General features: G+C 42.7%; 1 protein-coding gene across 2 annotated transcripts in view; it reads right to left on the bottom strand.

Moving 5' to 3' along the window:
- Window positions 1–13493, bottom strand: part of slc25a21 (solute carrier family 25 member 21) — an 82974-nt gene that overhangs the window by 29735 nt on the left and 39746 nt on the right. The gene's annotated exons all lie outside the window — the stretch shown is intronic.

Genomic DNA, 13493 nt, shown 5'->3' with positions numbered 1-13493 from the left:
TAGAACAAAAACAGGTAGAATACCAACCATATGAAGTTGTGTTAAGACAAAGAAACAACAAACTGAAACTGTTGGACAATCAATAAATAATTGGCAGATAAAATAAACATTAGTTACAGTAATAAGTTAATTTTTGTTTGCTAAAGTTTCCTGTCCCTGTCTGCACATATCACTGTTGTTGTCTATCAACCATAAAAAGTCAGTCGATGTTCGTCCATGTGATAATTTCCCTTTCGTTTAAAAGAGAAAGTTATGTCCACATGCACTAAACGGTTTGGACACCAGGGCCAGTGCCAGCACCAGCGAGCATTCCATGAAAAACCTCGTCATCGGTCTGATTATCACTCTGCGTGATTGAAATGCCAACTGCTTCGGGAATTCCTGGTGTTTTGAGTCCTGCGCTGGTCTTGTGAGAACACGGTCTGGGCGAGTGATCCAAAAGAGACTTCTTTTCCAAAGAATCCTTCGGAGTGACTGTAATTCCCGACATTTCGAAACAGCTGAAGCCACCAACCGTGTCATCCACGCAAAACCAAGAACATCAGCGACGTGCCAGCGGCTGGAGAGTCAATGCGGCCGGGTGATCAGCGAAGGACTCTGAGGTTTCAAACACACGCTAACTATGTGCATCTGTGTTGAAAAGCCACTGCTTTGGCACGGAGGCCTTCTGACTCAATCAGCCTCTCACAATTCTCCCACTGCATCCCTTTACTGGTGCTCCGAGGGCTTCCCCTCGCAGATTCCACTGTGTGTGTACACAGCTGCCGTGCTATACGGGCTCTTTCTAATTTGCTCAATTAAACATATTGTCTATAAAAAAGTGTGTGTCTTCTGGGGGTTTTCCAGGGAAGTAATTATCAAGCGAAATACCACAGAAAAATGACTACAGTTGTATCTTAATGTATGAATGGGAGAAGCGAAAAACAACTGAACCCAAGCTACCAGCAGGCAAGAGTCAAACTAAATTCCATCTGTTATGGCTCATTGACCTGACTATGGTTGTTAATGATACCGCACTGAAAAAGGTAAATACAAGCCCGCATTGGACATCTCATTTTCAGGCCTTGGCTATTAGTAGGCCGGCAGTCGGGATGAGTTGCATCAAATCTTTCAGCAGGTAATCAGATTACGGGATGAAACCAAACCCGCCTGTCTGCTTGATCAACCTGTGCAAACACAAAAGATACTGGGGAAGTGACCGAACATGCTCCGACAGGCGATCGAGTGGTAGGAGAGGTTTCCACAACGCGGTCCAAGCGGCACACTTGGACACTTCAAAAGAAAAGGCAAACGGGGACGAGTCAAAAAAGACAAATCTTCCAAAATTCCCCTGCAAACTTGTGTGATACACATTAAAGTAAAGCTGGGTTCACATTATAGCAGAGAAACATGTCCTGCTGGATTCTTGTGGACGACCAAGTTACTAAGTAAGTTTTCATATATATATATATAATCTCTCCTGATCTGTTCTGATTAGACTTCAAGGCAAAATCATTTTTTTCATAGACCTACAGGCTGCAATATGGATGTTGTTAGATCACTGTACAGACTCAAATGGCATTCTTGTAAGTGAATGTGAAGGCCGATATTTCACTCTGTGCTGCGAACGCTTTCAGCTTTGGTCTCAATGTGATCGTCATGTGTTTGAATGGTTATGTTTAGCAACATTCACATAGACAGAAGGGGGGGGGGGGGGGGAGGTTTGTCATTACTTATTATTCCAGGAACTAAAGGGAACTAAAAACATTTTTTCAATGGTTAAGTATGTGTCTAATATAGTTGTAAACTGGAAAAGGAACAATACAGGATGGGGTCTGGAAAATAATATAGAATATACCATTATAGATAAGTAGAAATGTGGTACTGGAAACAGAATCAGAAAACATAATTTAGACTAAACAGATTTCGATTATCATGGTGAAAGAAAGAGATGTTCCGATTCTGTTACCATCATCAGAAATGCCTCCAATACTGACGAAAATGCTGGATGGGGCTTTGGCGAGTACGCAAATCTATGTACTGATCAGATTTCAAGCTGGAAGGTCCACAAGCAAAATGGCGACGTGTTCCATATTCTTGTTTTATGCCGTTACTTTCATAGATACGGACTAAAGGCATTTTATTTTTCTAATAAGTTGCTGCATGTTAACAGTTTTTTAAAGGAAGTGATTGAGATTAATTCCTTTATTCATTTCTTTGTATTCTTTTTCAGTTATGAATAGATAATAAAAAAGGTTCTATGTCATTCATTCTCTGTATGTAATTTACAAAGGGTTTAACCTGAGCTGGGCCAAACAACAATGATAACAATCATGATTTCCATACAGGGTTGGTGGCATTCAGCTGTTGCAATACGTTATATAAGCTGTTTTTATTTTTCTAAATGCACTGGTATGGGAATGTTACTCCATATTGGCCGAAACGCAACGTCAAGGTATCAGTATTGGGAAGAAAAACATGGTATCGGAACAATATCTAGTGACGCAGTTGGATACATGAAATAATGTCCATTAATAACCAAAAAAAAAGGAACTTGTGCCTGCAAGTGACCAAAGTGTCTTTGCACATCTGGGTCCTTCCACTTCAAATGATTCACTCTCGATGTTGGGCCTCACTGTAAAACTCAGATTACAGGAACTCTAAAGGAAACAAGTTTCCAGTTTGCTTCATTAACTCAGGTAAAGGTAACATGAGTTGATAGTATTTACTAATTAGCTGACCAAGCCCGACAGTGAATTCTGATAGTGATTAGGTCAGCATGTTCAAGTGTGTGTGTGTGTTCAGTTCTTAGGCAGTACGCTGCGCTCCAAGTGCACTATGGACCAGTGTGTTTAAACTCCAGGTGAACATCAGCTAGCAACGCGTGTTGCGTTGCACCTCCAAGACGGCAGTTGCAGAAGGATTAAGTAATGACAAGTACAAATGCAAAACTCGGTTGTGTTTGTTTGGGCATCTGACAAACGCCTTTGCAGATGACACACCTTGAGAATAACTGATGGCAGATGAGATGACAGGCTGTAGGAGTTCGCTGGAAGAAGAAAAAAACTCAACAGGAGAAAATCTACGAGCCAAAATCCTCATCTGACCTTTGAATGACATACTAGCTGAGGGTTTATCTGTCGACTTATCTGACGATTACTATGAGGTTTTGTTTTTTTTTGTTGGGGGGGGGTCCAAGCTACTACTTTTATTTCCTTTTGGTTGTATGTGCTGTGTGAAAGAGCAACAGTGAAATTCAAGGGAAAGTGAGAGTCAAGAGCAAACAATGCAGTTCTGTGCCTTGTCACTCAAATCGCTCACAAAAAAAGCTGCAAAAGAGGGCGTAGTGTTTGTATAACAGATGACAGATCCACAAAAGATCAATCTGTCAATGTTCTGCATTTTGATCTAATGAAGCTGTGCTTGGTGAAGCAATTAGACATTTTTATTTTTAGGAAGGTGATTGTTTTATTCTCCAGCTGCACAGGAATAATTTGCTGTTGAATAAAAGTATCATTCTCATTCATTTTTGATTGGTGATGCGTCACGGAACCATCTTTTCTTCGAGGCCTTTAAGACGCCAAACACGTCCATAACGCCAGCGGAGAAGCAGCTTCCCCCCCACTATGCCCCAGTTGCATCGTGCTCTTCTACTCCAGCTGTCAGCACATACTACTGTTTAATCATAGAGCACAGCAGTGGTGAACCCACACACTCTCGGGAGCACTTCACACCCCCCCCATAGCCTCTGATGCACAGTCACCGAGCACGGTGAGGGCAGCTTGGAAACCTGACCAATCCTGCAAGTTCATGTTTACGCTCTCTTGCCAGAGGAAGCTGCTGGAGCAATTTCGTTGACAACCAAGATGGCTGCCGCTGATGTGGATGAGGCGCTTTGAATCCACTATTGGTGGAATATTCTCTCTAAAAGAAGACAAACAACTGCTGTAGTCTGTTCAAACGCTTCTGAAACTCTGCTCTACGCTGCCACGCATTCCGTTGCTCTGGTTGTAGGGCGGCTCTGTGACCCCATGGAAATTTAAAATGTCCGGAGCTGTTGCAGAACCCTTAGCATCGGGCAATGCCAGGCAACTGGGTGAAGGCACAGTGAAGGGATGATGCTACTGGGTAGCTTAGTTCAGTCTTTCCCTCCTTCAGCTGCGAGTATGGGTGTAATATCACAACGATCCACCATCTGGTTGGCGATTATGGCTTTGCTACGCATCAGAGAGTGACATATTGAGAGGTTCCACTATTTGAAGGTTCTTTTGTTTCTGAAACACAATGATACTGACAGAGCTTGTCATCTAATGCCTCATGGACACAGACGCACACACACAGAGTTGGGCACAAGTTCTAATGGCTAAGGAGGAGTATCTGGAGCGCAGCCATCAAGACATCAAGACTTTTATTTTCCATAAATACATCTTAGGCCAGACACAGCGTGAAGGCCAAACGTGCAGCGTAGACAATTGAGCTGCAAGGATACGGTGAGATTTTATGGTGATTTAATATTGTGAGGACATATAGTTTGATTGAGCGCTTGGTTTTTCTTATTGCACGGAGTTGACGTCATGTGCAGTCGCCTTCTAATAGCCGTGGAAGTTTGCTTTTGTTTCGGGTATCGGATGAGACGACCAATGCAGCAGCAACAATGAGGCCGGGTGTTGAGAAGTGCAGCCTCATCCCATATTTAACTGGGGGGCGATTCTGTGTCAACAACGTGGTGTCGTCCACGAGATGAACCAATCAAGTAGCATCTGGTGCTGGTAGCAACTACTACTACTACTGCCACCACCAGCATGTTGGCAAGACACATTCCTCGTCTTTTGACGACTCGCCTTCCGAAGAGAGGAGATCATACATCATGCAGATGAGATGATTATCTGAGTTGGTTTTGGCTCGGGAATGCACACAGTTTTGCTCCCACGCAAAAGTGAGAAAGAAAAACAATAGTGCGCCAGGGAGCGATTGCTCAACGGGTGCAGGTGTCATCCATCATGCCGAGACACACACTGAATGACTGTAATTCCCAGCAGCCACGGGGAGAAGGTCACCGCCACAGGAAGTGAGACTCCCCCAGTTAAATGGACAAATACATGCGAGACATACTGGACACTCAATTTCACACGCTAACTTTACCCTGCAAATGCAGATATCTATTGGTAGCTTACTAGCAATTCTTCTAAATAGGTTAATATTTCCTTAATTGTGTTCATCAAATAATGACGAATTTTATTTATGATGTTAAATATTTGATTTCAGAAAGGACTAATATGAAATTCGTAGATTAGATGTACTTTTTGTCCTTGGTGGAAACAAACAAATACATTTTAAAAAATACATAAGGTCTAAAAGAAATGGTTAGTTGATTATTTTTAAATAACGTTTCAGAAATAAACCTACATATTGCTAATTGTTTTGTAAAAAAAATCCTACCAAACAATGCATTTCTTGGTTCACCGTTTGCCAAAGTAGAAAATCATAGCTTGTCCTGTGGTTTTCGAGGCATAAGATGAGGAATAAGAGTGTCATGATGACAGAGCGTCACCTCACAGGCCCACTCTGGTTTTAACAAGAGCTCTTGACTGAACCTGCAGGTGATGTTGCATACCTCCGTGTCCTCCATTAATACTTTTCAAAACACATCGGATCTGGAATGCTAAACAAACCCTGCGAGCTGCTCCTCCTGCAAGTTGTCATCCGCATTAACAAAGCCAACGCGATATCCATCAGCAACCGGGCCAGACGCTCCGATTTAAAGACTGACGATTTGATTTCAGCTTCTCGGGACTCTCGAGCAGGAAGAGAGGCGAAAGAATGAAGAATGTCAGGTAATTAATAAATGGAGGTAATTAATAAAAAGATGTGCATGTCGAGATTGTGTACTCCAGGGATTTATATTACAAACAACAAATAAGAGAATTAGATTTAATTCCTTTTTCTTTTGGTTCGCAAAGAGCATATTTTCACCTCCAGACTCCAGATCTACATTATACCCATTACTCCTCCCATATTTTACGTGGACGTGTTGATTTTAATTGTGTTTATCTTTCAGAACATACAATCAAAGTCCTTCTGTCTACATTTTTCTGGAGCATTAATGTGTTACTTTATTAAATTAGAAACCTACTATGACAGGTCATCATAAATTCACACCGAATCCGTTAGAAAACACTTGCGGTTGGCATAAACAAGGAAAAAATCTAGGAAGTGGATGATATAAATGTAACATAAAGGCAACCGAATAACATGAGGTCGGCCGGCTGGGGTCAGGACAATAAACCATAGTTACTACCGAGTGAGGCACACTATGGTATTGAAATACGGCCTTGGAGCCAAACCTGTTTTTAAACCAAACAGCCGGTGAAACAATTCCAAACTTATCACATTAAAATTGAAATGGAGTATAAACCATTCTGATACAGTAATGGCACAAGCAATCTGTCATGAGAAAACGTGTAATAACCTCATAGGGAGAAGGGGTTTGTGGCAAAAGAATTGCCCATAATTCCTATGATGAAAAAAGTTATGTCATTAACGTGGAAGGAGACAACCATTACTAAAAGTGATTTATGCTTCTAATCCAACTCTGCTCCTCTGTCAGCAGTGGTTAAATCTTTTCTCAGCAAATTAATGGGGGGGGGGGAGAAATAACCAAAACCAGCAGGAAAAAAAGAAGAACATTAACTCCATCTCCTAAACTAAACACAAGGAGTGGAGGAACTGATTATGTAGGAATTTACATATTTATAAGACTTTAAAATGGTTCAAAACATCTGGAAGCAGGAGGGGGGAGAGAAGGAGCGAGAGAGAGAGAGAGAGAAAGAGCACTATTAATCACAAATATCACCAATCGAGCTTCCTGTCTTGGACGCGCAGAAGCATCCCAGCTACCTCCCCAAACAGTCCCTAATTCTGCACTTGAAAAAGCTTTAAGGGCGCTTAGAAAAACAAGCCGGGTCATCTTCAATGACAGCAGGGGGATTTTTTTAACTGACGGCCCCACGATGATAGGTGCAAGCATAGCTGGACTTGTGTCAGCTACTAGGTGCTGCTGCTTTTTCAGTCCCCACAGTAAACACACAAAAACAATTATTATTTGATATTATTTATTAGTATTAAATCTAAAGCTCAGTAACTTCATGACATGTTATTCAAAGTATTCAACATTACAATTAAAGGACCGTGATTGGAAAGTTCTCTAGTCAAATGTTGGGGTGTAATGATAAATCAGTGATGCAAATGTCCTGATACAGGACGATGGAACTGTCACAACTGCAGCCCGTGGAGCTCTCATTATACTTCACTAATATGACAAACTCATTTTCATTTAAAAATGAACACTACATTACAGTTAAGTTAGGCGAAAGCTTTTATTTAAAAAAAATTACACATTAAACCTAAACCTGAATCTGTCATGGGTCTATTTTGGTCCAATCATGATTGAGTGATCACGTTAAACACAGGCTGGTTTAAAAGTAGCTCAAGATATTATTAGCTCAACAACCCCGAGATGGATTTGAAGAATCGTTACAGCCAAGTCAAAACTTCTTTCCAGGAATTTTCCTCCAAAAAATCCTGTATGCTGTGGCGAGTTTGCATTGGGAATATTTCTTATAAGTACAGTTCCTCTTAAAACGTGTGAATGTCACCATCCCAGCACACTTCACTTTACCATCATTCTCTATGGTAAGCTGAAGGAGTTCTTAATAATTAGGACATGTATCCTGCAGAGACTATGCACATCCTGTTTACAGATCAGTGGCTTTCTATGGATGACATGAGATGAACAGAGTGAGGAAACAAGACACTATTCATACATTTACTTTACCTGATACTTTTGCCAATTTTCATAAGAGTTGGCCAACACCCCCCTCCCAAAAAAAATCAAACATCTCCTTTGGCATTCCCTTATTTAATATCCCAAGTATTAAATTAAACAAAAACTAAATGAATCATGCGATATATTTGTACAAATGTATTCCGTTTTTTAAATGATGTATTGACTTTTCAGTTGGGCTTGCTGTCTCCAGTTTAGAATTATCATTGGAAGTCATGCGTCATGGCGCATTTTTCCCCCACTGGCAATACGCAGACAACTCGGGTATGTCCCTGTCTGTCAAACTTGAGATGAACTCTGTGATAGTGATGGATGTGTAAAAGTTTGTGTGTGTGTGTGTCATAGGTGTGTGTCATAGGTGTGTGTGTGTGTGTGTGTGTGCCATTGATTCGGTCAGGGCCTGCGCTGCCTAATGATAAGTTAGCGACAGACTGACAGACAGACCCCGTGCTTCTCATTGTCGGAGCTTCCCCTCCTCCATTACTGTCACAGTTTTCTTGACACCTGTGGTCACCCCCCCCCCCCCCCCCCTTTACATGCCATTAGATGCAAATAGCTGCCCCAGCAGCGCGGAAGCGGATTACAGGAGGAGAAGAAAAGGGAACAAAATGGATGCAAAACTGGGTGTAACTGATGTTTGGGAGGAAGTGCTCCGTGTCATCTCAGCACGATATCTCTAGCGAGAATTCCCATTTTAAACAAATTGTCTCCCAACTCCCGCGGGACACCTGTCCCCATCTAAATACACTGTACGAGGCTGCAGACAATGGTTGGAGAGACTGAAATGTAGATCGACAAGGAGGTCACAAGATCATTTACACAACTGCAACTGAACAAACTACTCATGAATCCAAAACACACTCACCCTGAGGAGGGGTCAACAATAGTACAAAAACGAATCACGTTTTTTCTAAGTTTACAAATTTGGGGGTAAAAATTTATACTAGAAAGGCAGGGAACAGACGTATAGTATAAGTATAAACACTGAGGCCAAACTCAAAAGTCCCCCACAGAAAATGTCATATTTTATTCATCATGTTCACTGTTCAGTAACATTTACTGTACATTCTTTACTACATTTTTCTCACTGTGGGAAGTAAAAAATGATGTAAATATACTGTGTCAAAAATTGTACAATTGGCCTGTAAAATTCTCAATTCCAACTGCCTTTACAAGCCCATCATGGCCTGTAATTCTTTAATTCAAATTAGAAAAAAAGAAACCATGACTAACCAAGACTAGCACAATATGTTGTCACTTGGCAAGGCTGAAGCATTTCATCAATGTCATCACCTCCACACCCACAGGACAAAATACAGCTTGAAAGAACACCAGAAGCCGCCTTCTTAGGCAGCAATGGTTCAATTACTAGCCAAAACATTCAAGTACAATAATATCAAAAATGTTATTCAAATATGGCAGATGTCTTCTTTTAATTGGAACAACAGACAAAAGATAAGCCAGTGCTGCTGACAGATTTCCTTTAAATCCACTGAAGTGGTGTTCTCGATAAAAAAAAGACAGATTAGAGGGAGTACGGTGAGGAAATGTCATGGATTCCTCAGAATTTTCAACCATTGTGTGAGTTGACAAGACGTTGTTTTCTGGTTTTCAGTAATAATTACACTATTAGACAAACTTCCTGTCAAATACAGATATGATGAGTACAGTAGGATGGAGGTGGAAACATTACCACCAAAACTTTACTTGACAGCAGCATGAACTTGTACTTCATTGTTTTTCTTACCATTGAATTGGGGGGCCCCCGCACCCCTGAAAAGTCAAATTAATAAAAAAAACTAAAAAAAACTATATATATGTATAGTATTTTACATATAATGCCAAGCAGAAGTCATTTAAAGTCACTTTCCCTATACACCTTATTCCTCATTCCCGTATAAAAGATTTCGGATGAATCTTAACGTGATTTGTGAAACCTAGTGGTGTACGTCTTTAATCCGAGATGCAGAGTGGATCAAAGGCTTAAACCTGCTGGCGTCTGGACGTCACTGCTGCAAAACAATCAAAACTAATCCTGTTTCTACACTACGTTGCTTTGTTTTCTTCTTTTTGAGCCCACGCAGAATACAAGGGACGGCCCATCATGGTGAGAGCCTGAGTGATGTGAAACAGAATAGAAAACGGGTACTGTGCTGACACTCCACACCACAATGATTAACTTCACCACCACATTACTAGAACACGATCGCCGCCATGGACACACCCACCCCAGCCTATATGGCCTCTCGTCTTTGGCCGGTTCACCTTGTGTAAACAGAGATTTACGCCTCTTCCCATCCCCAACCCCCAGAGGGGAGAGCTGTGTCGTTACTGTCACCTAGTGGACGGCGGGGAGACGGAGATTGATTAACAACACCGAGAGGTGAGACGACGGAGACAAAAGATGGAGAACCAAACGAAACTTGACCCGGTGTCGGAGACGGAGCGAAAGCAGCTGCAGAAGCAAATTTCATTTCACCTAATGTTTTATTTACTGGACATGCAATTCATCCATCTCTTGAGTCACTTTGGAAATGGGATTATCCTACTTTATCATAAAATCTGTCAAGATTCTAGCCTCATCATGGCTGTCAATAACAATCCTGTTATTCTATTTAAAAAAGCGACGGAGCTGACCACTCGAACGAAAAACAAGCACAACTTTCTTTTTCACCCGAGTCCATAAAAGCTGATAATAGAGCCAATAATTGGGAGGGAACAGCAATAATGGAGTTTTAGTGTGGCAGTAAATTCTTTAATTAGTTGTTAACACCTTCTGTCTATATGGATAGGGTGAAGTCCCCTCCCTCATCGCTCGCTGCTGTCTAGAACAGGCTGGATGGACATTCAGGGGGACGACCACCGACTCATCTTCAAAGAACATAGAGCAGACAATCATCACCCTTTACTGTTAAGAAGCTGCGGAGCACCTGTATGTCATAACAGCAAGCAGCTGGGAGGAATCTAAAATTACAGAAACCGTCCTGAGCTTTCGGAGTTCTAGCTCGAGGTTGGAAATACAGTCAGGGAAGAGGATCGTCTGTGGGACCAGGCATCCTGCCACCTGGACTAAAACCCTCCTTGGCTGACATTTCGGGATGCATCATGGTAGGGACGTTCTCCAAACACACAATCTCTTTGCGGCTTTGAGGAAAAAAAGGCTGCAAGGTAGATAAATGCAAATGATGCAGGGACTGAAAAACCAGCGGACATTCCTGAGGAGTGATACGATCTTTCAGTTCCACAAACTATCCATGGTAGGAGTGATACAGTAGAGGAGAGAGTGAATAAGCCGACAGGGTGGTCTGTCCTCCTCTGTGCTGGGCTGGCTGATGGACGTCGTGGGGTTGGGGGGTTGGGGGGTTGGGGGGGGGGGGGGGGGGGGGGGGGGAGAGCTGCAAGGCTGCAGTAGTAGCAGGGGCAGGACCTGCGGCGGCGGCGGCAGCAGCAGCAAGAAGGGAAGCACCCGCATGGTTCCTTCTTGAATTAAGCTGGGAGAGTTAAAGGCAGGAAGCCATTACCGAAGTGTAAATGCACTCAGCCATCACTGCTTAAACACAGTCCAAATATGCTCCAGCGCATGAAAAGGAGTAGGGTGTGGGAGGAAGTCTGTCCTACTCAAACAAAACAGGCCTTTCTTCTTGTCCCCGTTTCAATAAAAGACTCCACAGAGGACGAGTGAAGGCTCAAGTCGACCAGCTTCACACGTATTGTGAGTAAGCTCGCCGCGTGTCTTTCCAAACATTGCATAACGCAGCTCCAGATGCACACCGGCGGTTTTGGGTCTGATGAGGGACCGTGATTATGTTACATGCGGCGGCGGTTTTGATGCAATAATTATGCAATCAGCAGTGCAGCTTTGTGTTATGTCTATGATTTATCAACGTTATTTGAAATGGAGTAATTAATTGTCGCAGGCGGGCGGGCAGACTGGCGTAATGGCTCACCGTGCGACAGGGCATGTCTGACGGCTTTTGTTTTGGCAGATGGCCCCGTGCCATGTCGCTCACCCAGCACAGGGGGAAACTAGGCTCGGGCTTAATCATGATACGGGCTTCACCCGCGGCCTATCAGTGCTTTCTAAGCTATACACAAACAGATTATAGATCTACAGATAAGGGAACGGATTCAGAGAAAGAAAGAGGCTCTTTATGTGCAAGGGAGAGGAAAAAAACCAAAAGAAAAATCCTAAATATCTAGAGCAAACATGGCATCATTCCTGCAATCTTAGACAGTTAAGTCAAGATGTGTATACATGATCACATGTCACTCAAGCTGGAAATGAGAGGCAATGCTCGCTTGCTGTTGTCATTGAGGAGACAAACACCGGAGCTGCTCCACTGGCACTGAAAAGACGCGCCGACTCTCTGAACTGACTCAGTGTCCGAGGCGACGCAGAGAAAGGTCAAGCAAACATTCTTTGAGTCCATAAGTCTCCGATTCACCGTCGACGGAGCGGATCCGTGTTTTGTCTCATGATGGCGTCAGATTAGAGCCCCGGGTTCTTCGGTTTCGGGCTTTGTGAGAGACCAGAGATCACAGGAATAGAGACGTAGAAAAAAAAACATTTGCAGTAAACTGAAACATATTCTAAAGCCATTAAAATCTCATTAAAAAAAACAAAACACCCTAGGCAACAAATATGATGGAAGAAAGAAAAAAAAAACAATTTTGTGTTGGATTCTGAGCCTCACTGAGTTCCTTTCACATGTGCGGACGCAAAATTGTTAATGAAATTCAGCAACACGCAAGAGAAATAACTCCATCATCCTGTAATTGAGGGGGTCAAGATCTCCTCATTGGACAAACTCCAACTGAACCGTGCGTGGTTGTGGTGGTCGCTTTTATCCTGCTATTTGTCAGAGAAGCTGAAATAACTCCAAACTGTCAGCAGAGGATTATAAATGAGAAGCAGTTTTGAGGAAAAAAAGGGGGGGGGGGGACTAATAAAATTCAAAAGGTGGTGTTTGAGGAGATTTAAGAGGTAATTCACATCATTTGATCAATAAAATTGAATAAATATTGAGTATTTCTGAGGTTTTAATCCATTCCATTTTATTAAAAAATAGTGCATTCTTCAAGAATGATATTAAATGTGCCGGTGAACTTTTTTTATAACTTTCAGGGATCATTTCTACTTTGTTGCATCAAATGGAAATACTGTATTTTCTTTTGAAGTTGGAAATGAGAAGGTTCATAAAACGAACAGATGACACCTTGGCTCAGACTCCCCGCAATGTGTGAGGGCTCCTGTGCAGCGGCGGACCGGGTTCCTGGGACGGATCCGAACACGTCCTAAAAGGATCTGTCAGTTTGCTTATGTTCAGCCATCTCTGAGGCCAGTTTGGCGACAGTAGTTGCGTGGCCTGTGTACATTTGAAGCAAGAGCGAGGCGCTGCGGTGTGAGCGGCAGCAAAAAAACGCTTTTCGGGGCAACCGGGCTTTGCTATGACAGATGCCGGGGATGAACTCTTGACACTGGCCCGACCGGTTTATGTTCAACATGTGTGTGTCCGTTACCGTCTCTGGTTTCCAGTGGAGGCAGCCCTGGCTGGTTTACTGTGTGAACCGTAGGTATGTGTGCGGGTCTCTTGTCTGTGTTTGTCTGCGTGGAGGCCAGGGAGAGATGAGAGGAGCAGCAGGATCTGCAGCTATCTGGGAGGTTGAGCGT

Source organism: Scophthalmus maximus, chromosome 15, assembly GCF_022379125.1.
Source record: "Scophthalmus maximus strain ysfricsl-2021 chromosome 15, ASM2237912v1, whole genome shotgun sequence".
Classification (NCBI taxonomy): Eukaryota; Metazoa; Chordata; class Actinopteri; order Pleuronectiformes; family Scophthalmidae; genus Scophthalmus; species Scophthalmus maximus.
Note: the sequence above shows the minus strand (reverse complement) of the source record. Positions and strands in the feature narration are given on the sequence as shown.